This window comes from Apteryx rowi, unplaced genomic scaffold (genome assembly GCF_003343035.1).
Source record: "Apteryx rowi isolate R43461 unplaced genomic scaffold, aptRow1 scaffold_76, whole genome shotgun sequence".
Classification (NCBI taxonomy): Eukaryota; Metazoa; Chordata; class Aves; order Apterygiformes; family Apterygidae; genus Apteryx; species Apteryx rowi.
In genome coordinates, this window is record NW_020451049.1 from 53,083 (window position 1) to 79,672 (window position 26,590).

The window sequence follows — 26,590 nt, forward strand, 5'->3', positions numbered from 1 at the left end:
CCCTGCGCGGGGCCGGGGCCCCTAAGCTCCCCCTGCCCGGCCGCTTTGGCAGCGGGCTTGTACCTGCGGGGTCCCGGCCGCGCAGCGCAGCGGGGCTCACGTGAAGGCGGGTACCTCGCTGTTGCTTAACTGTCGTCAGGCAAGAGTAAAAGCACGGAAGGCCGAGGAGTCAGGGACCGGTCTCGACCTACCCTCTGGGGCTTGGCGTGCCGGTTCCTCGCTGAGGTGCTGTGCAGAGTCAGCTCCCAAAGGATTTGGGAGTCCTTTATGCCTCTGGAAAGCAGGACATGGCAGGCTACATGACAGGGAAGGCGTGGGTGCCATGTCTAAGTGTGCTGATTCAGATGGCAAGAGAAACGTGCTTTTTGTAGTCCTACACATTTCCTCTTGTCTCTTGCTCTTCTTTTCTGTGCTTCACAAGGTGCTTCAGGTCTGCTTAACCCTTCCCTCTGTCCTTCCTCCTCAGGGTGGATGAGGTAGCAAGCCCACAACAAAGTACTTGGCTTCAATGAAGTTATTCATGTGTCTGAATCTGATACCCGTGCAGATCAGGCTGGTCCTAATCTTGTATACAAAAACTTTCCCAAAACTTTCTCTCCGCTGGACTGATTTACAACAGTTTGAAGTCTACCATTCCAGAAGCAATTTTTGAAAGAACTAAAGAAACCACACCATCCTGCTGCCACACGCAAAGCGCAGAACCAGCATGCGAGAAGGAAACTAGCTATGCTCTGTGCTCACGGCCCAAAACCGGAGGAAAACCACAAGCAGGCACAGCAGAGCAGGTAGCACATTTGCAGAGGGAGCGGGGCGGGGCGGTTAATGACAACGGTGTCAGCAGTGCGCGGTCTGCTACTGCTACAGCTCCAGCTCCTGGCGCCGTACGGCGCCGGCTGAGAGGAGACCGAGGCGGCCGCGGGGAGCAGCACCGCTCCACCGCGGCTCCCGGGCCGCCCCCGCCGGGGCGGGGCGGGGCAGGGCAGCGCCGGGGACGAGCTGTCTGCCCGCCCTGACCTCTAGCCTGGGCGGGCGGCGTCCTTCCTCCTCTTCCTCCAGCTGCTCTCCTGGGAGCGCGAATGTAGGTCGCGTGAGGCGCGGTTCAAATCTAACGAGTTCAGGTAAAACGGCTGAAAGAACGAGGAGAGGAGGAAACGCGCTCTCTTCTTCCAGGTTAAAAACCTTAGAGAATACGTTGACTGTTCTGGGCTGGCGTAGGAAGCAGCTCGTTTTACAGAAGGGCTTGTGGCTTCACCAAGGTTTGCCCCGAAAGACCTGTTTCACGGGCTGCGCTGCCACCTGAGAGCTGCTCGTTGATCGCAGGCGTTTTGGGGAGAATTCCTCTAAGCAACGTTACTTCCCGGCGGGACAACAAGGTGCTGCCGGGGGCTCCCGTCACAGCTCCGCAGCCGGGGCCCGGCGCAGCCCCCTTTGCCGAGGGGGCTGTGTGGCCTCCCCACCTGCCCTCTGCCGAAAAACCGCGGTCCCAGTAAAAGAAAAAAAAAAAAAAAACGGCGCCCCTCAACGCAGAGCGCTGGCCTGCCCTCCCCTCCCTCGGCCGCGCTCCCGGGCCGCGGCGGGGCCGTTTCCTTGTGGAAATAACCCGCCGGGACAACGTTTGCGGCGCGAGCGAGGGCGGTTTCCCGCCGCGGGCTCGCGGCGACCGTTGCTGGGTCAGAKGTGGCCGTTAGCGAGTCGGCCGTTACCGCGCCGGGGCTGACCAACGGTCACCCGCCGGGAGGGAGGGAGGGAGCCGGCCTGGCTGGCGGAAGCGGGCAGGCGAGGTGGCCTTTGCCTTGATTACCTTCACCGCTGTGTACTCCGCGCCCGAGGTTTATGCCCTGGCTGAAACGCAGCGCTTGTGGCGCCAAGGCAGCCGTGCGCCCTCCTGGGCTGGTTCCCGGCCTTGACTCAGCATCGCCGCTGAATCATCAGCCATTCCCGCAGCACCTGCTTTTCTTCCGCCTTCTTGCCTTTTCCCTCCAGCCTAGTTCTGCCTGGACCTGCCGTTAAGATTAACTAGTATTACTCAACAAATTGCAACCGACAATAACATGGATGCACGCTACAAAAATGGGAGCGTCACACTTTCATACGTAGGGGTCAACCTCTGAGTGCAGTAACTGTACATGCAATTGCACGCTTACATTTGCACGTGCAGCTACCCTGGCTGTACGTGCAAACTGCTAGCTAAATATCCAGTCAGTAATCTGCCTGTAAGATTGCAGATCCTGGTTTTGGCAGTCTCACAGCACAAAGATTGGTGCCCTTTCAGTGTTTCCTTCTAGGGTAACTAAAGCTACAGATACATGTGTTTACATGCACATTGTCTCAGAGGTAATGAACTTTTGGTCTGGCCTGTTAATAAAGCTGTTTGCCTGATATTTATCTGAAAATCTGATAGTAAAGAACCAAGAGGTTCTGCTCCTTTGAACTGTTCAAATAGTCTTTAACTATGTGCTTTCAATGAGACTGCTTGTCTGAATGAGGATTATACATCCCGCTAAGGACTGCAGGATCTGGTACCAGCTGTTTAACAGACAAATGCATTTCCAGATGATTGGATTACGGACAAAAAACAGTCATCATGCTCATCCAAATTACGTTCTATGAGGGTTTTTTTCAAGTGGCGTAGTTGCGATTTCTTGATAATTGTCCGCAATGCTCGATTCTTTAGTGATTTTAGAGTTAGTCATTTATCTTTTCCCCACCCTGATTTTTATATTTGTATTTTTGGGAGGAGACAGAAGGAAGATTTACTTCTGCCAGCAATTCTGTTAACTCACAGACTGTCAGTCTAATCTGTTTCAGGGTTTTATTCTGCTGCCCATTCTTGTAGTCTCTGAGCATCTTTCATGTAAAACTGCAGAGAACAGTAAAGTCTTAGGTTGACTTCGTGCAGTAACTGTCAGCTCCTTTTAAAGTTAGCCCTGGGATAGTCATTTTAAAGTTTTTGTTTGCAATGTTGCTTGAGTGATTTAAGAGTTCTTTTTGTTTTCTTCAGTTATTTGCTGCTTATGTGTCATGTATGAAAATTCTCATTCTTCTGATGCAAAGYCCTTAACAAAGAAGAAAGTTTTGCAGGAGAATCTAGATTCACTTAATGCTATATCGAAATATGGGTAAAATAATTATTGTAGGAGAAAATATATTGCACAGTGAATTACAGTATGTTTATTTTCTTTTCAGAGTCTTCTCAGAAAGGGAGAATCATTACACTTAGTATTTTTATGGTTTCCATATTACCTCATTATTTTACATGTGTAACTGAATACAAGCATGATAATACCCATGTATTCACTTACAGTCAAATTCAGACGTCAAGCAATCACTCTATCACTATCACTCAATCATTATCAGTCCCAGCACTTAATTATGTGGAATAAAGGCATACACAACCTAGAGTAGTTAGAAAAAGTAGTGAGACTAAGCGTATGGTGATGGTTACCAATAATAACATACACATCATGTTGATTTAAGCAGCAGCAGTACCTGTATAAATTCTCAGATTAATTCTCTTCATTAGCTTTGCATCTCAGTACTAACTACTGCTCTTATTTGAAAAGTTACCAGGGAGATTTTTTTGCTCTTTAGTAATAGGTCTTCTTGTGGTCTTTTTCTATTTGAATATGAATATTTAGGGGAAAGTCTGTGTCTTTGTGTGATTTTAGTGCGCTTCTTACAGAAAAAAAATGGAATGTTTATTTAATTCTGTTGGTTTTACATGACATACTTCTTATAATTTGTGTTCCTCAAAGTATGGTACAATGCAACATCTTTAAGCATGTTGCAGTTTGCACAGAGCTTATAAGACTTCCAAGTCATAGTTTGCTATAATCCAGTACCAGTGGTACAACATTTGGCATTCAGCTGTATTGAGTTTAAGAATGTGTGGTATCCCTTCATGCTTTCTAGCTGTAATTTCCGATCAAGCCCATCTGTGTAAACGTGGCATCTGGGCAAATATGGCAAAGTATATTAAGAAAAATAAATATCCAACTATTTGGGGAGTCAAAATGCTGAGAAACAAAGCAATTTAATTTCTGAAGATTTCAAAGCCATTTCTACAATTTTCTTTATTAATTTTAGGATGCAGTCCTGGTCTTACTGAAGTGAATTGCAGAGCTCCCGTACCTACAGTTCTTCTTAAGGTTTGTATTCAAATATATGTTTAATCTGGAAAATGTGAATAATGTCAGATATAGTTGACAATGTAATATTTTTTAAATTCTTCTTAAAATTTCCTATTTGGACAACTGCCTGACTGCCCCAATAGATATGGCTAAGCAGACTTCTTATGCATGGGCATGAGTTGAGCATTTTTATGGTCATTGTAACATCCCTCTCTAATTTTTTTTTAAATCTATTTGACATTGACAGGCAGATACTTTTTTTCAGATCACAATGGCTCCTACTGTTTATACTCATCTTATTACTACCTCGTGCTTTCCTATCTATATGYTCTTTTTTCTTCTAAATCCACCTGTTGTTTTAAGCTCTTCAAGAGAAAAATGTCCCTTTGTTATGTGTGCATATACTGGATTATACTGAGGCCCTGATACCTACTACAGCAACGCTGTTGTACAAATAATAAATAATTCTCTTTTGTCAGAAGAGCATTCGTATGTATATATACAACTGTTGCTTATTTGCAATTTTTTTTTTTTACTGTTGGCCACTAATATGGTCTTTATAGATGTATTTCTCTTTGGAAGACAAATTTTTCACTTTGTTGCATGATGACTCACTCCTCAGATGCTTGGGTCCTTCCTTTCTGGTACATCACTTTAAGTTTTAATTGTACATATTATTTAAGTGCTATTTGAACTTTTACTAGCTGAGCAAATTACAAACCAGATGGTTTGTTTTAAATAAGTGTGGGTATAGAAGTACAGTGGCATGGATCAATTTACAGTCTGGATATTCCAGACCTCTTCCTGAAAAAACAAATTTACCAGTAACTTCAGGAAGAATTTGCTAAAAGGTAAATAAGACAACAAAATTTTAAAAGTTACTGATCACCCATTTGCTTCTGTCCTTATTCTCACTAGTAGTATTAAGGGAGCTATGCTGCTTCTGCTCTGGCAATAAGCAGTCTGACAACAAATTTTCAGTGAAGATGCAACCAGGAAATGATTTGCTACAGAGCTAGTTAGACTGTATCTCCTTCTTCTTCCCACTAGATACACCTAAATATACATTGCTGGTAAAATAACTCTAGTTATTAGACTACATCAGCCCCTCTGCCCATCCATATTTTACTTACAACAAACCATGGATACACCTATGTAAAATAAATTACATTATAGCTGGCATCATGTTCACTAATACCTTTTCTAGAATGCTATAAGCAATGGTTAAAATCTTAGTTTGGACAGGAAATAACAACACCACAGTTATGAATGTGACTGCCAGCACCTTTCTTAAAGAAACTCTTTAAGCAAAGTTTAAGTGTGCTTTGAATGCTAGTTCACCAAGTATAAAATAAATTTGCTGTAGTTCTTACAAGTACCAGAGGTACTTATAAATATTGTATACTTTGCTTTCTAATTAGGTGTGATTTTTATTCACAAGGTATCACAGCAACATGACAGCATCAAAGATTTCCAAAGGAAGGATCATTTCAGAGACGTAGGCATAACTTGCAGATAGATATATAGGTATATAAAAATATATATATGTATATTTTAAGACTTTACAAATGTCCTTCATAACATCCTCCATGATATAAGAAGCTGGCATTTGTTTCATTCTATGGAGGAAAAGGGAATAAATCTTCAGATATGCATATGAATGTCTGTGTTTTGAAAATCTGACTCCAATGGCACTCCAAAGAGGCCAACAGGTGTTTTGTCCAGGTAATAAGAGTTATAGCATACTCTTGATATTGCACCATATGTGGGATATAACTGTTTGAATATGACATCTCCCTGTGTTGACACAAAAAAGTACAAACAAAAAAAATCCACAATTTTTCTGAAAAATGGCTTTCTAAAGTGAAGTGCAATATTCCTGATAAATATGCTAAAGGTTTTAATTATTAACTATTATTCTAAACTGATATTATTAAATAATATTTTAATTTGTCTGCGGCCTGATTTGGAAAAGCCGTACTTTGATTTGTGTATGTGTTGGTATCAAACTTCCCATGTTTTCCCATGTGCAGAATCTACAGAATGTATGACAAGACTAGATATTTCATAGTTGCTTTCGTATTTGAAATTCCAAGAACAAAGAAAGGAGTAAGTTCCCTTTTTATCTTTCTTTCCCTGTCTCCCTTAGTTACATACATGCATTATTAGGAAGAAATGATAATCTCTAATTCAAGTTGCAAACATCTGCAGTTTCTTCCACAGTATTTGAAGAGATTAGAACTGTAATGCGGACACTTTCACTCTCTATGAAGCTACAGTGGGTCTGTATGGTTATATACATGCTGTATAATCTTGACATTTTAATCTTAGAATTCCCTGATGTCATCTTTTCATACACGTTTTGGATTTCTCACATCTATTGCTTGAGCTTCCCTACCTTTCTGTGGGTCATCTGTAGTCTCCTAAAGCATTGTCTGCTTTGTAAGATATGTCATAACCTTTATTTGAGCCTTTAAACTGGCTAAGTATGTATTTTCAAATGTCAGTTTTACCTGCCTGCTTTTAAGTATCCCCTGCCCCCACTATTGGCTTTGACTTTTGAGCTCTTCATCAGCAGTTAAATGTGGGTTTGCTATCCACTACCTGGCATAAGCAGAAATGAAATAACGTTCAGAACATTTTCTGTACCTAGTGACTTGAAGTATGAATTCTATTTATGGTCTCTCCTGTTATCTGTGTAGAATACAACATTTGTTGTTAATCTTTTTCTGTTTTCTTCTTTGTTTTAATGTCACATTAGAAACAAAAAATAAAATAAAATGAATTGCTAAAATCCAACATAATGGATTTAAGATGTTTTCATCTAACCTGCCTACTCCAGTAGCCAGCAAACCTAGCTTACCAGGGAGGACAGCAGTGTCATTTTGAATCCTATCAGATTTTCATACATTTTCTTAGAGATAGATAAATACTTCCTGACTGGCCTTGATTGCTAAAGGCAATGGGATATGTGCATCAGTCAAGGCAGGGAATATTCAGCAGGCTGCCAGTTTGGGGTTCCAAAGACAATTGTTTTAGTTTGATTTTTCAGGCAGATGAAACCAACGTTAAATTATCCAAGTGATCTGTTCTCCATTTGAGCATGTTTTATGGACAAGCAACCATGGTGATTACCTGAAACCCACCACCATAGACTACGTCAGGTAAAAGTTATTTAAAGTACAGCTGAGAACTGTGAGCAGACACCATCTTAATCCTTTGTCCTGGGCTCTTCAGGCCTGGTTACAAATCTGATGCTGGTTCTGCCCTCCATAATCAGGCTGGAAGTATTGAGTTAACGAAATAAAAAATGATACAAAGTTTTCTCTGTTCCAGCTCTGTTGGAGTTATCTGCGATAGTGAAGAGGTTCCCCCTCCAGTTACCTGCTTTATCATTTTGCCAAGCGTTACCACTGTAAAGCAAGAATGGCAAAATGGCTGACATGTCCCAACTTACTAACTTGATATCCCAGGCAGTGAAGTATACAGCTAAGGAGTAGACCCACTGCCTGTTTTGCTGCATCTGTTGCCTGAAGAATAACTTTTGGCAACTGGAGTCAGTAACCTTTCTGGCTGCTGCATCTAAATCTGGTAGGGCTGATCAGATCCCTTAGATTAAACAAGGATTTATTTCATATAAGATTAGAAAGCAAGTGTTCAAAATATTCTGCCACAGCTTTCTTCTGCTTATGCCGTCCAACTAAATTGATGTGTTCAGTTTTCTTGGGGCTTTTAGAGGCCTCAGTACCTCCAGCAATGCCAGGAAAAGTGTGGGATTAAGTACATTTTAGCTACAGAATACTCTCTGTGCCTTTAAGAAAAAAAGAGGGAAAAGAAATGATACATCATTTATGAAAAAATGCTTCCTGATCGTAAACATCAAGAGCTGTTTTTAGAATCCTTGGCTAGAAATTAAAATCCAAATAAAAAAGCTGCTTATAAATACTGTTGACCTCAAGTATGAGAGGTCCTCTCTGTTTTTAAAGAGAACGTAATACTTGAAGAGAGCAACATAATCTGAAATAAAAGGTGAGCTTTGCCTAAAGAGGAAGTAGTATGTGTTAGATGGTATTAATTTTGCTTAGTTTTATATTTAGTATGTTTTTATAATGTGAAATTTGTTTGTTTTTGTAATGTGAAATTTTATAATTTTATAATGTAATTTTTAAAAAGCATGTGGTATACCTTATTTACTTTTGTTTAGAAGAGTAATTAGTATCTCTCCTTTTTTCTGCATCGCATGTGTTCATGATTGGTGGATTGCAGCTATCTGTGTTTAAATAGCACTGAATTAATAAATGAATATTTAATAAGCCTCATCTTGGTGGCACTAGAAAATAAATTTCCATTCTCTCAGGAAATTATGCTGATAGTGAGCTAAAGAAGCTGCTTTAGCTCATTTCTTCTGTTCCTTTAGCTTAGAAAAGATCCTCAAAATGTCAGTGTAATTCCTTACAAGATCCAAGCTATGTCAGGAGATACCTTATCTCCGTCAAAGGAAAGAAAATACGAGCTTTTACCAAAGTGAATTCTGAACAAACTTATGAAACAACTCATTGTGCCTTATACTATTTTTAATAACCATTCCTTACTTTTCCTTTTGAGTCACATGCCCTTAGTTTGTTATTATTTTTCCATTCTCTCATTTGTGCTAAAGATGTATGTGCTGTTGTGAAAGTGTTCCTAAGAATCCAGTTTCCAGCAGCATTATAAGAAACGTTTACTTTGTTTTCTATTGTGGTAGTAGGCTCTGTGTTTTATCAGTTCGGGCAAAATAGAGACATAAAACATTAGCATAGAGAAAATACTACAAATCATGTTTCTTCACTAAGGCCCTATTCACTGAAACCTGAATTTAAATGACATATTCATCAGAACACATAACTATATACTTGAACAGTCTGCTGGATGGAGATGGCCTTGAGAATGTGCTTCACTATCTTCTATGCTAGACTGGAACTATTCTATTAACTTTTGAAAACAGATGTTCCCAGTTGGGCTGCTGCTCTGTCCTCCCATTTCATTACCCTGGCTTGCGTTGCACAATGTGACTTCTTAGGCACTGTTAAAACTGTCCAGCCAACCCTTGCTTTGCTGTTTGAAAGGCAAGAACAGAGCACAAAGAGTCAAAAAGAAGGAAAACACCTAGAAAAAGCTCCTTACTAGAGTTTTGAGGGGAATTACAAGTGGTTTTCTGCACAAAACTTTAGTATGATCTGAGAGGACTCTTGGAAATCCCCTACAAATCACATTTCACAGGAGCTAGATAAAGATCTGTGGGGTAAATGCAGTTACAGGTCTGTGGTACATCATAAAAGGGGATGAGTGACAAAATTAAACTTGAAATGTGATTATTGTGGAAACAGCTTACTATTATTATGTATTGTGATGCTGCAGTCATTCAGCTCTGTTGTATGGTTGCAAGTACAAAGATTAGTTGCTCTTGTAATGAACACATAAGCTATATAATCTCCATCTGGCTTTTAGTACTTCTCTGGATAGCCACACTCTGAAGTAAAAACCATTAGAAGAGAACAGAAAAGCCTGAGGATTTGGGATAAGTCACTGTTTCCCAGAGACAGCACAGAAACTAGTGACGACAAAAAAAGGAAAAGGAGGGGTTTCTCTGACAATTCATGTTATATTTGTTATTCTTCTTTTTAAACAGCTTTTATACATTTTTTGGACATTGTATTAATTTTGGCCTAGTTGAACTTATATATATATCTTACTCTGTCATACATATTTTTTGTCATTTTGCTTTCTCTTCAGTATAGCTCCCTCTGAAGAGACATTTGTGTAGGATTCAGAGGGAGGAGGTTCTGTTGGGGCGGAGAAAACTTAATAATGCTGTGTGTAGGAAGATGAGCAGGAAAAGGAAGTGGCACTGGAAGGAAGGAGAGAGACTGTATCAAAATGGTGAGATGAAGGAAAAAACTGGTGAGAGAACAGCAAAAAGTAAGAGGAATGTGGAGTAAGAGGCTGTTTTAATAGAAAGAGGGATCAGTGGCAAAGAGAAGGTGCACAGCGAGACAGTCCATACAGAGCAGTAAAGAATCATGAGAATCAGTTAGTTATAGGAATGGAATGAAAACAGAAAAGTTTAGGAGACTGCAGCACTTGCTAGACTCTTCCAAAATGCAGTGTCTTTCATTTGAGTATTATAATAGCCATGTGCTTGCATCTACTGAGGAACATTCTTTTACATATTTACTTAAGAAATCACAATAAACTGAAGTGATCAAGGATTTTCTGAATAGATTAGCTGTGGTATTTTATTTATCAAGACACTCAGATCATTAAAACATGTATTGAAAGATCAGAGCTGGCCACTTTGCAAGGCAGCCAAGCACTGGAAGACAGTTGCTGATTATTAAGCAACAAATACCATGGAAGTCACTGTCTTTTCTGAAGATGAAAACCTTTTGCATAATCCTTTCTAGACCCACATATCCCCACTACATTTGTGAAATTGGAGATTCACAATTTATCAGATGACTCCAGTTAGCACTAACTGAAAACAAAACAAAACAAAAAAACATAACCCTCTCCCCCACTCARAATGCTCTCAGTGTCTAGCTAGCTCTGGGGAAAATAGGAGCTCTGGAGAAAATCTGGAATTCATTAACTGAAAAGCCTCTAAAAAGATGAGACGCTTAATGCCTGGAGCTAGCCACAGGTGGTCCTGAAGTCAGAAGCTAGGAACATGTCAAAAAGACAGCTCTTCCTCTTGTGAAGAAGAAAGTGTAGACTATGATTAGGTGCAGGGTACCACAAGAACAGCCACTTACTCCACAGGCCAAGAACACACACATACTGACAAAGATTTCCATGTATTTGGCAGCAAGGCAGGGCTGAATAATTGTATTTGAGGCTGGCTGTGGTATTACTTCGTAGCAAAATTTTGCCTGAACTTAAGAAATGATTTGAGCGAAGGTAGTTCTATACAATCTCCATGGCATTATGGCCATCTTGGCTTGGTAACACTTGACCAGATGGTAACACATTGATAAGTAGTTCTACTGACGTTATAGCAATTAGTCTGTTGGAAATGCCAATACTGAACACAAAGGCAGTCCTGGTAATTACCTAGATGAATACTAAGGATGAAGTTTGTTTTCTTTATGTTAATAAGGGGTGAATTGTAGGACAAGTTGATTGAGTTGCATAGTGACTTAAATATGTTGTCAAATTATCACCCCAAACTGTTGATTATAATGTTATTGGTAAAAGCCAGAATAATACATCCCTGCAGCTCTTCCGTCCACTCACTTACCTATTTAAGAGGTAAGCCGATCCATTTCTGCTAAAGAGGATAAGCAACCACTATGGAAACTATTGATTTACATATGTACAGGTAAATGAAATTAAATTTGTGATATGCTGTTGTACTTTATTCAAAAATCAGCAGTATGCTGGCACCTGGAAAGCTTGCAAAAATTCTGAGCCAGGCTCTGATACACTGCAGCCACACTGTCTCAATCTAGTATCTCAAACTATCTTCCATTATTGTTAGCTAATGCAGAGTTTCCCTTTCTGCAGATTAAAAATATTATTCTGATCCCTAAACAGCTAGAAAGGAGCAGTTTGAGAATGGCACAGTACAGCCCACATATGTATCCTCAGCCTTATCAGAAGGCTACATGCCAGCAGTGCAGATTAAAGCCTCTCCTCAGCACCTGTGATTTCTGCAAATGTTCTGTGTGCTACCAGGAAGCTGCAGGTATCTCTCTGGTGAACTACAGCAAAACCAGTTGCCTGGACATGCAAAAGTGCAAGGACAAAATAAAGAGCCTAACAATTAGATTTCACAAATCCTTAGTGGTGTTCTGGAAAAGTCTGGGTAAACTTACTGTTCTAGTAATCAACTAGGATGCTTGTTACTCCTTATAATTTCAATCTGGAATGTAACTATTGCAGACAGCAAATGAGTTAGTCACTAGCAGAAAAAATACGGCAATGTTGCTTGGGAGCCTACACCTCGTCCAGTCAACTGCCAGAACATTAGTAGGTGTCTTGCATATTTCTTACATGTACCTGCAGTTCAAGGAGTTGAGTCTGAAATTTTAAGATATGTATGTAAGAATATTTGCACTGCACTGGTACTACAACACTGGTAAATGCAAAAAGACCCCAGATACCCAGAGTCTTTTCAAAACTGTTAATCTAGTGCTTCTCATAATGCTAAATTCACACACAACTCTTCAAGCAAAAATATTCCTGGGAGACTTTGGTTTTCAAATTCATGTCAGGAGACTAGAGAGGCATTCAGTAGGATTGTTTTAACCAGGGATATGCGTCAGATGAAGCTGCCATATGCTTTGGGTCATTGGCAGATGCCAAAGGAGATGATAGCAAGATCAAAAGAGAAAGGAGATAAAAAAGAGCAGGGGGTTAGCAAAGCGCATCTTATTTTCTTATTTCTGGTCCACTCAGGAATGATGATTTTTCAGGTGGGAGAAGAAGCTTAGTGGGCACTGAAAATCTTCAGATCAGAGCTTCACAAATTGTAACACATGCCAGTGTTGGCATATAGACCATTGCCAAGTGGCATGCTGTCCAGCAAAGAGGCAGGAGCTGCTACTGCCGTGGTGGCTTCCAAGAGTTACTTCAGCTATTACACTTCTTTCTCCTCAGGTTGGCCAGGTCCCCTGGAGCACACTACCAGAGGTCTTTTTATAGGTACTTACTGAGTCCTCCTGCAGTTTACACTGTATACATGATCCACTTCCGGATACCTCATATATCTGAGGTAAGATCTAGGCTATTTCAAATTCTACACTCAAGTAATTCTGAGGTAAAATCATTACACCCAAGGTGAGTTGTTTCCTTCAAGTGCAGTTAATATTGCACTACAATAATAATTTTTATTATTCTTAATTAAGACTCTTGCCTTTTATGACTTTTAATTTTTATAATTACTCTGTCAAATTCACCACTAATGGGTTCCCTTATGATAAAAAGCTAGCTTTCTTCTTCATGTTTCCATTTCTTTGTTACGTTCTTATGAGCTTGCAAATCTGTAAGCACTTTGCGCCATTTGTGATCCAATGTAGGGAGGTCATGATGTTTTTAAGGAGCTGGAATTCCAAAAAATTCATTTTGTATTTTAGTTTTGATTATTGCCACTTAAGTATAATTGCAATATCCAGCCAGTTAAAAGTTCAGTTTCATTGGAAATTGCTTTTTTTTCAGTAAACCTTGCTAATCAAAAATGTATGAGCAATGCTTTCATAAGTAAAAGAACAGTAAAATACTCTCATAAGTAAGATAAAATAAAAAATGGAGAGTGAACAACTTTCTGTTCTAACATGGCCATCTGTCATTTGTAAAGACATCACCCCATTAACCTGTCTAATCAACTCCATTCTTTTTTCAAAGTTGGTTAAGTAAGTTTATGAGGAGACATAGATGTTCATTTGATTAAATCTGTTGTAAAACAGCCTCCCTGGTGTTCTGCTTTGTGTGCATTTACACATATAAAGGTAATTACAAGTACACATCACTACTGTAAATTCCATGCTTGTCATATTACAGTACATGACATTTTCATTTCCTCCTGATGAAAATGAAATCTGATATTTTCTGTTCAAGCAATAATGACCAATTAGAGTTTGTTATTATTAATGTTTGTCCTAAAATGCTCCAAGTCATGAGGTGGTTTCCTCCTAAGAAGCTGAATTTCTGATGTGAAAAAAAGTTTTTGACATGTTGCTATTCCACCTTCAGCCTCTGCCYCTCAAGTCTGGTTATTCCTTCAGGAAGACATGGAAAGCCCACTGTGTAGGCAAGAACGTTACTGAGTTCAAGTTTAAAGTGGAGAGCTGTAGTAACATTGATTCTCCTCATCAGAAATTTCTGAAGCCTACCTCTGATCTTTCCGCCCTGACAATTTGCTTTTATCTCAGGGACCAGAGCAAGCGAATGTAGCTCTGCAAAAGGCAGTCAGTTACGTTGCATCAGTTTCTGATATGATTTGGGCAGAAATCTTCAATGCCTTCAGATCCTACCAGTAATTGGAGAACTTTTTGAAACTCACTCTTTGAAGAACTGCCAAAGGAGTGAATACAAATAACTGTGCTATATCTGGGAACCACAATAGGAAAGCTCTTATAATTTGCAATCACAGTTTAGGTAAGTAGCTGAAATACCAAATATGTTTTAAAAGCTTTATCAGTCACTTAGATGAGATTCAAATAAGTGATATTTGATAAAATAAACCACTGTCAATTTCAGCATTTGGATATTTTGTTTCAATAGAGATGTATTGCCTGATTCTCCTTTTATTTAAACTAATTTTGTATGTGTCCTGAAATCCTGAGATGAGTGGATTTACACATACAGAGAATTTTTTGTAATGACCCTTTAACAGTGACTGAAAGCACTCTTATTTTTAGAGGAGCATTGACCACTGGGTTTGAAACCCAAACCTCTTTACATTTTATGTGAAATCTCTTCGCAGCAGAAACTCTCCCCTCCACAAATAGCTGGGGAGAAGGGCAACACACAAGCCCACAATGAAGAGAAGATGAAAGAAAATTCCAGATCATATGTGGAGGCAGAGAGAATTTAAAAAGAGCAAGTAGCTGGGAGCATGTCACAACACATCAAATCATGATGGAAAGGCAGAAGACAACTTTTGGAGTGTTCCATTTGGAAGATGGTAAAAGATCTGCTCTACTCTCACTGAAATCCGATGAAGAAAGCTTGCAGAGAATCTGTTGGGGATTATTACAATTCAATGAGTGGCCAGCACATCTCCTGGCTGATCTCGGGGTATGGGAAATTCAAAGGCAGCTTAAACATATTCATCCAAACCCAAATACACACCCATTATCTTGTCTCAAGCACAAAAATAGGAGAATGGAACATTTGTTCCTGGATCTTTCCTGTCCACTCCCTCCTCTTTCCCAGTTTTAAGTACCTGTGGCATGGTCATAGATAGAAAATGGCAAATGTTTCATCATCTTTTTCTTTTCCTGGAGAAACCTGACACTTTGAAAAATAAGCAGTAGGCTTATGCCACCCTTACTGTCTGAAAGCAACTGGATGTCATGTGGCAGCTCAAAATTCTGGTGAGTATAAAGTCACAGAGAAACCTATCATGAATGCTAACCCAATGCTGGTAATTTAAAAAATGGCATGATTTTGCACAGTTTGAGAACTACTTTACTGGCTCTTGCTTTTTCTCAGAAGTGAAGGGAGATGGTAGTAGCAAAGAGTAGACAAAGCAGTAGTAGACTGAAAACTCTGGACTTCAGCTTGTTCAGGGAGCTAGCAGACACAGTATCATGGAGAATGCTCTGAAGGGCAAAGGGGTCACAGAGAGCTGGTCAGTCTTCAAGGACAACCTCCTCAAAGCACAATCCTGAACGGCAGGAAAATAGGCAGACATAGCAGGAGGCCAGGTTGGCTGAATGGGAGACTCCTGGGTTCAAATGCAAGAAGACAGCGTATGGGGGGTAGAAGTGAGGATGGGCTCCCCAGTAGGACTAGAAGTATTGTGGACATGCAGGGATGGAGTTGGGTTGGTTAGGCACTGGAACATGCTGCCCAGAAATGTGGAATCCCCATCCTTGAAGATTTAAAAAACTTGACTGTAGAAGACTCTGAGTAACCTGATCTAACTTTGAAACTAGACCTGCTTTGAGGAGAACCAGATGACTTCCAGAGGTCCTTTCCCACCTAAATTACTCTATGACTCCAAATTCTTCATAGAATCACAGTCATATGGTTCAACCTAGACCAGTTGCTCAGGGCCTTGTCCATTTGGGTCTTGACTACAGGTGCTCTACTCCCAATTTTAATTTACATATTTAAAATCAACCCAATTTAAATGTAATCCTTGCTGCTTAATTTCTTGTAGTCTTTCTTTTCAAGTTGCTGTGTGAAATCCATGCACCATTACGTAGGTTTTTTTCTTGGAGGAGATGTCAGTTTTCATAGCAGAATCTGCCTCTTCATGAGGATTTTAAAGATGGGATCAATTAACAGAAATTGATTTAATATAGGTTCAAATTGTTTTTCTAACAAAATACAGACCAGAGACTACATTTCAGTTGTTTCTTTTTATGTGTATGGGCAGTTTATGTCTAGAGGCAGTTTATAAGAGTATAATGTAATATTTTGAAATGAGAAGTACTTCATGATATTGTTAGAAATTGTCTCATTTTGACGACTGGTAGTTATAAAAAAAGAAGTTTATGAATATTTTCTGATATCCAGTCACAGTAAGGGAAAAACCTATGTGTTAGCATAATGGAAAATACATGATATGAGAGTGTCAGGCCTTTCCTACAACATTCACTGCACTCTTATTCAACAAGTTATTATAAATGGGTCTAAGAATATTTACAGTAGGGAAGCGGACTATACAACTTCTTGATGGCACTTCCTGTACAATACTTCTGTAATTTCTTTGTCAGGATATCACATTATTGCACACCTGAGCTCAGAGTTGAGATATCTTTCTGCATAAGCCCACGCCTATTAAAATGCACTAAGGAATCTTTAGTTAGAACATCCCATTTAGCTGAAAGAGACACAGAAAAGAAACAGTAGTAAAGTTTACATTTTTGGGGAGAGCAGCTAGACAGATTTTGATGACAATGTCATAAGCTTTATTTTTCTGAATATACTTCCAGTAGGATGGCAATGTTATTTATCCATTTCAAAAGGATCTCTCTTTTTCAACCTAAGATATATCTTAAAAAGATACAAAACTAAAATAGATTTTATTTAGATGTTATTAAAATGTTATTATTTAGTTACATATAACCTCACTGTCTGAATTTGTAACTATTGAAGATGGAAGTCTTGCTTAAGGAAATGAGCAAAAACTAAATAAAGGATTTGGGATTCAGCTCTAGGAAATAACCATAAGTATCCGCATGTTTTTAGAGACCTGAATCACAGTGTTAGGAAACCATGAAAGTTGTGGGGGCCTGGATATAGTATTATTCCAGTGATATGTCTTTTTTCTGCTTTTTGAAAATGAGTTTTCCACTAAGATTATGACTGCCAGATTTCCTGCACCATTTTTTACCCTCAAATATCTTAGAGGCTCCCATCATCTTAACACAAAGTCTGAAAAGAATGACGTGGCGCCCGGACCACCTATGTGCCTGTTACTGTGACACTTCAGACCACTGGTAGGCTGAAGACCTACTGAAACCCTTGTGCGAGTGAATAGCCTTGCTCCCCGCTTACTAAATTCATTTAACTAGCTACATTGTCAGCTGACACTGCCAGCCATGCATTCTTTGAGATGAAACATGTTACTCTTTAAATAATAGTGTACATTGAAATATTTTTTCCTTCAAGGAAAAAAGAATCATAGAAATATCTTTAACTGTGGCATGTGATCTTTTCTATTTTTAATGTATCTGCTCAGCACAACTGATGATTAGATAAATCGAYATTCAGTCACACACCTTTTAGACAAAAGCTTTTAAAGTCACATTTTCTTTTCTTAATTTGAAAGGGGTGAAGGATAAAATGCATGAGAAAAGTCAGATTTTTCTGCCAAATGCTGCATAGCGGAAACCTTCTTGTATAATGAAGTGTTAACTAAGTCATGCTTTTGCAGAATGATTTAAAATGTGATTCTACCACCAAGAGATTGTAAAAAAAAAAGCAGGGCTCCATGGTGTCTCAGTAATTTTAGTATAAAATACGCTGAGTATGCAAAGAAAAAAAGGTGGGAATGTTTGTTTGGGGATTTTTTCCCCTCCTAATTTCCAGTCCTCCAAACTCCTCCTTTGAGTTTTTTGCATCACATGCATCATTACCTGGAATAAATTATCATCATACTAAATTGCATGATTAACTATAGCTGAGTTGGCAGTAGGGGGAGAGAGACTTTAACTTGCAGCATAAGCAAATTTGGTAGGAAATAACTGATAAAGAAAATAATCTCATTAGAACACTTTTAACAAAATAATCTTTTAGAGAAGAATCAGAGATTTAAGGTAAGGATAACGATAAGATAGAACAGCCTTGTCTAAAAAAAAAAAAAAGTGATATCCTGGTTCCAAGAAAACAAACTGCAATCAAAAACAACCAGTTTTATGGAAAAATATCAGACTGTTCTATAAAAATAGTATTTAAAATTTCAGAAAATTGAGAACAACAGAAATAAAAGCAAAATCTTGAGAACAAATTATTTGCTTAGCAAAAAATGAAGAGAGAATAGTTTTTTTCAGTGCAAGTACTTTACACAGAAATCTTCTAAGACAGGTAATTCTGAATATTAGGAGATACTGAAGTAGAATTTAAAAGACCAGCAGATTATAGAGCACAGGAACTATCTGGCCCCACCCTATTTAATTTGCATAAGTAAAAATTAAGAGACTGCATGTAACCATTCTGTATGGAGATATATTTAAAACACATGATTTTTAATTTTACTTAAAAGCAATCAAAATTAAAAATTAAAATATGTACATGCACAGAGACAATGTTTTGCAATTAAATCAATACAGCTGTGCAGCCACATGCAAAAACATGTCAGCTGTAGCAACAAAGCAAGCAGGCAAAAATTATTATTTAAAATAAATTTCTGAAGTATTGAGACAAATGCTACTCTATGGAATTCCACCTTCAGAAYCAGTTATGCAACTTCATTATAAAAACAGCCATCAGAAATCTTATTTTGATCTAAATTGTAAATCTCCTTTCCTTATAAAACTGGCATAACACTTGCTTGTATCTGTCTTGAGAACTTAGGTGGCCCCCCATTCCCAGAGTATTTTGGCACCTTTCCATAACTGATGAAAACCAGGGCTCAGTGTGTGACCGTACAGTGCTACCAGGTTTTCCCTATCATATGACATGGGACCACCACTAATTGCCATGGGGAGAGAATGAGGAACTATAGTCTCACTGCCCCTTTTCTAACTCCATTAAACTTGACCTTAAATCCTCTTATCATATATGTAGGGTAGAGGAGTGTATTATCTTTTTCTTACTATTTTTAGTTAGGTATCTATATCAGGTGGATGCTTAAATGCCTTGAAGAATATGGGCTTAAGTGACTGTGGTCAATATCACATAGAAATCTTGAAGAGGATCTTTGAAGCTACATCCTAACCATTGGACCTCTTTCTTCCCAGTGAAGCACACTTCTCCTCCTTTCTGTACACCCCACTCCCTCATAACTACACCTACTTTAGTGCACCCAGACCCTATCCCCTGCGTCTATGATGCTAGTTCTGTTCGGTGCCCAGAAAATCAGTAAGTCTTTGAGTGAATGCACCTGCAAGCTACACTATTGGAGCCTCAGAGTTAGTCGTTAGCAGTTGAGTCATGTGTGCCAGCACTTCAAATATCTGGTAGGTAAAATTGTATTATACTGTGATCTGATCCTCAGCAGATCATGAGGTACAGAAGTCCTTGCTCCAGGTGACTTTCCTCCTAGGACTTGCTGGGCCATCATCCTTTAAATACAAAATGAAATGAGTCCAGCCACCTTAGACATAGATCTAGCGCATTTGTTCACATCATTGTGCATGTGTCCCGTGCCCAGTCCACAGGACTTCACAACGAACTCTTCAGATAAATCTGATTAGACAGATTATCCATCACAGCAAAGGCMGCCTTGTCCAACCACAGGACTTAGATACTAGCTCTACCTGTGCAGCTCATTTTCAGAATCTCCCCAATTAATCCTCCAAAGCTGCAGCAGAAGGAAAAAAATGGTGATTTTCTAGGGGGAGGGCAGATATGGCCCATGGGAATCTCCCTTCCCTGCCCACAGCACTGGAGAGCAAGCCACAGCAAAAGACCATTTTTACAGCAATGGTGCAAAAGGGGCTGGAAATGCAGTGTGCTGCCCCATTATTTTTAGCACTGGGAGATGATCCCTGCTTGCAGTAGGTTTTTTTTATCAGTAATTTGTGCATTATGCCATAATGTTCTGCCACTGTTATTCAAAATATTTCCAGTATTTTTAATTGGTGAGGACCCAGGAGGGAAGAAAGCCGTATGCATACAAGGAAATAAAAACACAGAGGTTCTAATGTGACCTCCAAGTTTCAAAGGAACTAGGAAAATACTGTCAAATGATATATAAGGTTGTCTGTACCTAGATTTAGACTCTGGTATAAATACTTATAGCATACTAAATAATGAAAATTCAAAGCAAAAGCAAAGACAGAACATTAAATAGGCTATCGCAGTGCTATGAAAAAACCTCTATAAYGACCAGGAACAAGCACTGCTTGGCAAAGCATTCAGACCCCAATTCATTCTGCCTAGATTACACCTGAATTGATGACTAATGTTACTCCAGTTAACCAGATGAAATTTAGGTTTGATTAATCTGTTCCTTAATTGCTGCTAATTGTAGGTATAAGTAAAGAGTTATATAGCACAATCTAAACACATTTCCTAAATTAGAGGCTTTCATGTATAATGTTAATGTAAGTGAATTTGCCACAGAAGCAGGATATCTAGCATGCAGTGCAGAGATACAAAGTTCTTTTTGCTGTGCTAGTTATTTCTGTAGATTCACCTTGTCAATAAGATTTGTTAATCCAGAAATGCAAAAACAGTTGTATGCAGTTATCTGGGAGGAGGAGATTAAAAATGAACAGCTTGTGTTTTACATTGATCTTAAGGTGTGTGAAATTTGTGAATAGTATATATAAATACCCTTTAGTATGCTTTATTGCAACTAAAACAAGAGGGAAGATTGACTTTTTATATCTAGTAAGAATAATATTTCTGGTTTAGATACTAAGTAAAATGCTGATAATTCCTTCCTGAAATATGAACACATAAATAAATTATACAAGAATACTTATTTTGTTATACAGTATATTCATAAATATTAGATCTAAAAAAGTCTCAATTACAGAAAACAACAAAAGCTAGCTAAGTCTCTTGAGGTTTTTCTCTTATGGAAAAAAAAAAAAGTGATCATGTTTGGATTCTTAAAAGTTCTGTCCAGAAGTTAAACATGATTATATAAATTGACTGCATAGATTAGAAAGGAAGGCCCAACACTACAGTAAGATTTTTGGAGAAAGTTTTTTGTTTTTAATCTGATTGGTTTAAAAGTATATGTTAAATAAAGCAGGATTTCTGTTGATTACTTGATAACTAAAAAAAACTTGCACCATTCTAGTGAAGTCTTTTTGATAGGAACTGCTAGTTCTTGGTGGCTAGTTCTTGGTGGCTATTAATCTTGTGGTACCTATTTTTTTAAACTTCCTAGTTAGGAACACACTTTCAAAAAAAATCTCTGACAGCTGTAGCAAGACTAAAATGTTATAAAAAGCATGATCATTTAAATAGAATTCCATTTTGTTTAGATTGGAAACATGAAAGGACAAGAATGAACAAGACTGTCATGCCATTTTTAGAAAACAAAGTCATATCCTGAAGTGTTGACTGAGCTGTATGCTTATAGCTCTCCTTGACTTTAAAGTTGCCCTTTATTTCATCTGTGCTGTGTGATAAGGGCAGTGGTTTCTCCTTTCTTCTAAACTGTAGAAAGATCTCTCTTAGGGACTGATTTGATTAGGGAAGCTGAGAATAGGCAAGTTTCTGATACTTACATTGTTCCTCTCTTCTGTAAAAATTAGTAGAAAAGCATACTGCAGCATCCCTCCATGTAAAGAAAACTGATGGCAATGGTCAGTAGTGTCTGGTGGCAGAGATGGAGTCTCAGAACTATTGAGCAGTTTCATGGGAAATGGAGAAAGCTGGAGGAGGAGATGGAGATCTTGATTCCTATACATTTTCAAAGATTTATAGGGAACTGGATGAAAGGGCCTGACTTCTGCATTAGGAAACTGCATCTATTCCTAGGTTGGGGTTGCAACCCCTTAGGAGGCAAATACACCTTTTTGCCAAAATTCTTTTTCCACAAAACCCTCCTGTTATGAATAGAGATGCTAGACCGTTGTAATTAAAGTGAGAACTTCTTTCCACATGCTGAGCTGGCAGCAGCTAGTTTCCTAAAGAAAGCAACTATATTTATGATGCTAGCAATAAAATACCTTACAGTAAACAATCTTAAATCTCATTTACTAAGTGTTTGCCTAGAGGCAATCTCTAGGATTGCTGTGTGTAATTTAGTCATGGTGAGATAAATTTTTTACTTGTAGAACTATCAAACTTTTTCAGCAGAAAGGATGCCATTTTCTTCAGCTCATTTTTGCCTTTTTCCCCCTCTTCCACTCCTATCTGAAGTGCTGATTTAGTTACAAGGTAATTTCAAGGATCTGAAAATGCCTGAGTTCTGCATTGTATCCGAACCAGAGAACAATACAAATGATTCCTGGTATTTCCTAGAAATGGCTGATTTTTGGAGAAATTATTTTCTTGTTCAGCTAACAACAAAGAAACAAAGATTCTTGGAGCACTGCTCAACAGTAAGTGTACGTAGGGCTTCGTGGGATGCTGCTGTGTATTTGTGGTAGCCAGCTATACCTATGAAAAATTAGGGCAAAATGCTGCTCCAAGCACAGGAGTGAAAGGCTGTGGGGTTATTTGCAAAAGAAAAAAATTGACAAGAGCAGCATCTAGGACCTTTTTTTTTTTTCTTGAAAAACTAATACACTGTTGAAGGAGATAAATGTTTTGTCATCTTCTGAACTTAAGAGAAGTTACTTATGTTTCCATGCCCCAACTTCCTAAGTTTCCTTCCTTCCTAAGGAAGAGGAAGGGAACAAGAGGAAATTTTACAGGGCATGGTTGATGGTGGGGGGACAGGGAGAGTCAAGAGTGGCCCTGTGCGTTGACTATTTCAGCAGTGAAAGACGGTTGGAGGGGAAAGGCAGCAAGACAACATATAACAAGCCTGCTTGGAATGCCTGTTGATTCCTTTTGGTAATCTTGGTACCTCTGCTTATGCCTGGGTTCTTCAGGAAGATGTATGGAATTAGAGTATACAACTGTGGAGAAAAATGTGTGGCTTTTTCTTTGTGCRTCTTCTTGCAGGAATGGATGCTAAAGAACCAGAATGAAAATAAGGAAGAAGGAAAATAAGGATATAAGGAATAAGGAAAAAATAAGTGTGTTCTACTCGCTGCAACAACAACCTATTTCCTGTGAGTGGAATTCTGAAAATGCTTCAGTACTATATAAGAACATTGAGAATAATTATAAAAGGTGCTGTCTTCTTAATTGTAGTGGTTACTGTGCAATATTTAATTAATACTATATTGTTTAGAATCCATTATCAGTTCAGTGTTTCATAGAGGGTTAAGCCATTGATTATTTAATGGCAATTAGTTGCCATTAATATCTTAACTTTGAGACGATCCAGCTTGTCTGCAACAAAGCTATATTTGGGGTTGAGGGGGGAAGAGGGGTATCATCTCCAACTGGGAAGTCTCTTAACCACAAAGCTTGATTTAATTAACTACTCTCTGATACCTATATTTAGAAAGCTTTGCTCTTTTTAAGAATTAGAGCAAGCCAACCCCATTCAATTATCACACTCAACAGGAAAGTGACTAAAAAAGGAAAAAATAAAAAGGCACCAGGTCCTTCAGCTTAGTTAGAGAAYTGCAGGCAGAGTTCTGCAGTTTGAGAACTAAGAAGGAAAGAGAGGAAGGTGAATTCTCTATTCATTGCAAAGAAGGTAGGAAGGAAGGGTGAAAAATGCCTCCTGGAGACATAGTTCATAGCAGATAGACACTCTGTTCTGACAACCTGCCTGTTGAGACAAAGAAATTCTGTTGAGAGAGAAAACCAAAACCCAACTTCCTGTGTGTCAAAGTTTGGAATCATAGAAAAAGCTAGGATGTGAAAAACTTTGGAGGTCATCCAGTCTGACCCCTGCTCAAAACAGGGCCAACTTCAAAGTTAGATCAGTCTTAAATGCACATTTCCTCCTGAAGAAACTATGTAAAGACAGAAAAAAWAAATAAATAAAGCCTTTAACTGCTAAAGGCCTTTGAAGTATTTGCTCAGCTTTCCAATTCTTTTGAAATGCTGGATGGTAGCATCTGGCAGAAGTGTCAGGCTGATTGCATCAGGTTCATTGTGGCTTTATTTCCAGCAGGCTTTCTAAGGTTCTTGCTGGGCACCTCTCCTCCTCGGATTTTATTTTTGGTGTTTCCCCCCTGCAGATCACCTCCCTTTTCAGCTGGTTCCAAACTCATTTAGGAGGGGAGTATCAAGACAATAAAATCTCTGAGGTTGGTACATGGAGGAACCTTAAAGCTCAGGAAGCCTTCAGTTACTGTGCAGGGTAAAGACCAAGGACAGTTACTGTCAGGTAAACAGGTCAGTTGTGGTATCTGATTGAGAAACTACTAGGAAATTCAAGAAGTTCTCCTCAGGAGATACGTAGTTTCAAGAGCTATAAGAGGTATTTTATTTGTGCMAGTGAGATTTTAAAGTTAACTCTGTCTGCTGCAGGGAATCCTAATTAATATTGTGCCAACAAAGCAGAATAATTGAGATGAGGCTCTTGCAGCTCTGCAGCCTGGAGAAGGAGGCTGCAGCTTGTCATAGTGGGGGTCACTTTACCCTGCCATTCAGGAGAAAAACATGAAGACTTCTTTTCTTCAAGCCTGATTACCTAAGAGGTAGTGAGCAGGAGGTCTGCTCTTGTCTGATTAAGTTCTCAGTCTGATAGGGTGAGGTACTGATAGAATCCAGTTGCTTTAGGCATGCAGATGAAATTCCAGGCTGGCATGAAAGAAATTGATGAAGTAATCAGAACTCTGCCTGCTGCTCTGGTTTCGTTTGTAAAATATAACAGATGGTGTTTGTGTGGCTGACAACTGCCCCTTCCCAAGTGCAAGATTTTTATTACCTTGGACATGTTGTAACTCATGAGTCATAACAGATTCACAAGCCCCAAGCAGCTCATGCCCCAGCCTCAGACCTGTGCGGCAGGCAAGCAGCTGTAACACTGCAGAGGGATGGAGCCAGGATCTGCTGCCATGCCCAAGGCTACCCATGCTTCTGGTCTGGTACACCAGTTGTCAGGCAGCTGGTTAGTTTAATCTGTGGTCTGCTGAGCACCTGTGCCCGGCATGCAAGCACCCAGAGTGGGACGTGGCCTGTGCTGCGGCTGGTGTGACAGCGTATTGTACGTAGTGATGGAAGGCAGACCCGCCAGGCAGCAGCCTCGTGTGACAGCCTCTTCCCGCCATGTAACTCCCTGTGCTTTTCTTATGCCCTTGGCATGTGACTCAAGTTGATGAGTGAAAGAACATGAAAGCAGGAACAAGTAATTGAAGAGCTGAACTTGGAATGCTTTGAGTGGGTGTTTGGACATTTCTGTTACAAAGCAAACTACTAAGAAACACAGCCTGAACATCTCACAGTATTAATTATTGTGCTTGCAACACTTTTATCTAAAAGGATTTCCTGTGTCTGGGATGTAGGAATCATATGATGTCAACACTTAATTATGTTCTGTGTTTGTTTGTTTTTTTACAAGTTTTGCCATGATTATGAAGACTAATTTGTAACTATCTCTGAACTAAGTATGTAGAATACATATGGCAATATTTGTCCATGTCTGTAAGAAGCATGATGTAACACCCTGGAAAGCATGAGCTACAATTTAAGTTGATTAATCATGATGAAGCTGAAGGGGGTCAGTATGATTATCCAACCTGACCTTCTGTATAACTCAAACCACAAGTCTTCTTTAAATGAATTTCCATTTGAGCCAAAACATACCATTAGGAAAAAACACCTATTATCAACTTAGAGATGCCTGGGGCAGGGAGGGGAAGGGGTAAAGGCAGTCTTTAAGTTGTTCCGAAGTCTAATTAGACTTGTGGGTTTTTTTTAATGCCTTATTTCTAATAAGCATTCACGTATTGTGAATTTACAGTTGTTGGATCTCACGTAGTCTATCAACCAAAGGTAAGACAGCCTTTTACGATCATATTTCCCTTCCCCATGTAGGTACTTAATGGCACAATTTCATTTTCTCTTTGTGAAGCTTTGTAAAGTGTCCACGTAAATTTTAAGTGTGAGGGAGTTTGTTTGTAAAACTTCTCCACGTTTTTTTCATCGTCTCTTTTATTCTCCTGTCGGGGCACCGAATGGTGGCGGTGGCCGCAGCGGTGCCAAACGTGCGGTGACACACGGCCTCTCGCCGCCAAGGGCCCTCCCTGGCGGGCTAGTGCTTTGCGCCTCAGTGCTTTGCCCTTTTTCGCCCTGTTGCGGGTGGCTGGCAGCTGCACGCTCCCTCCTGACGGGGCGCACAGCAACGACGCGCCGGCCGGCCTGCCTTCTCCCCCCGCGCCCGGAAGCCCCGTCGCTCGCGTAGCGCCCGGCCCGGCCCGGCCGCCGCCCTCCCGCTCTCGCGAGAGGCGCCCCGCTCTCGCGACATCGCCGCCGCCGGAGCTCTCGCGCGAGCGGCGCTCTCGTAAAATCTCGCGCGAGCGGCGGCTTCCGCCCTTTCCGTCGGCGGGGCGGCACCATGGCGGTCGGCAAGAACAAGCGCCTCACTAAAGGCGGCAAGAAGGGCGCCAAGA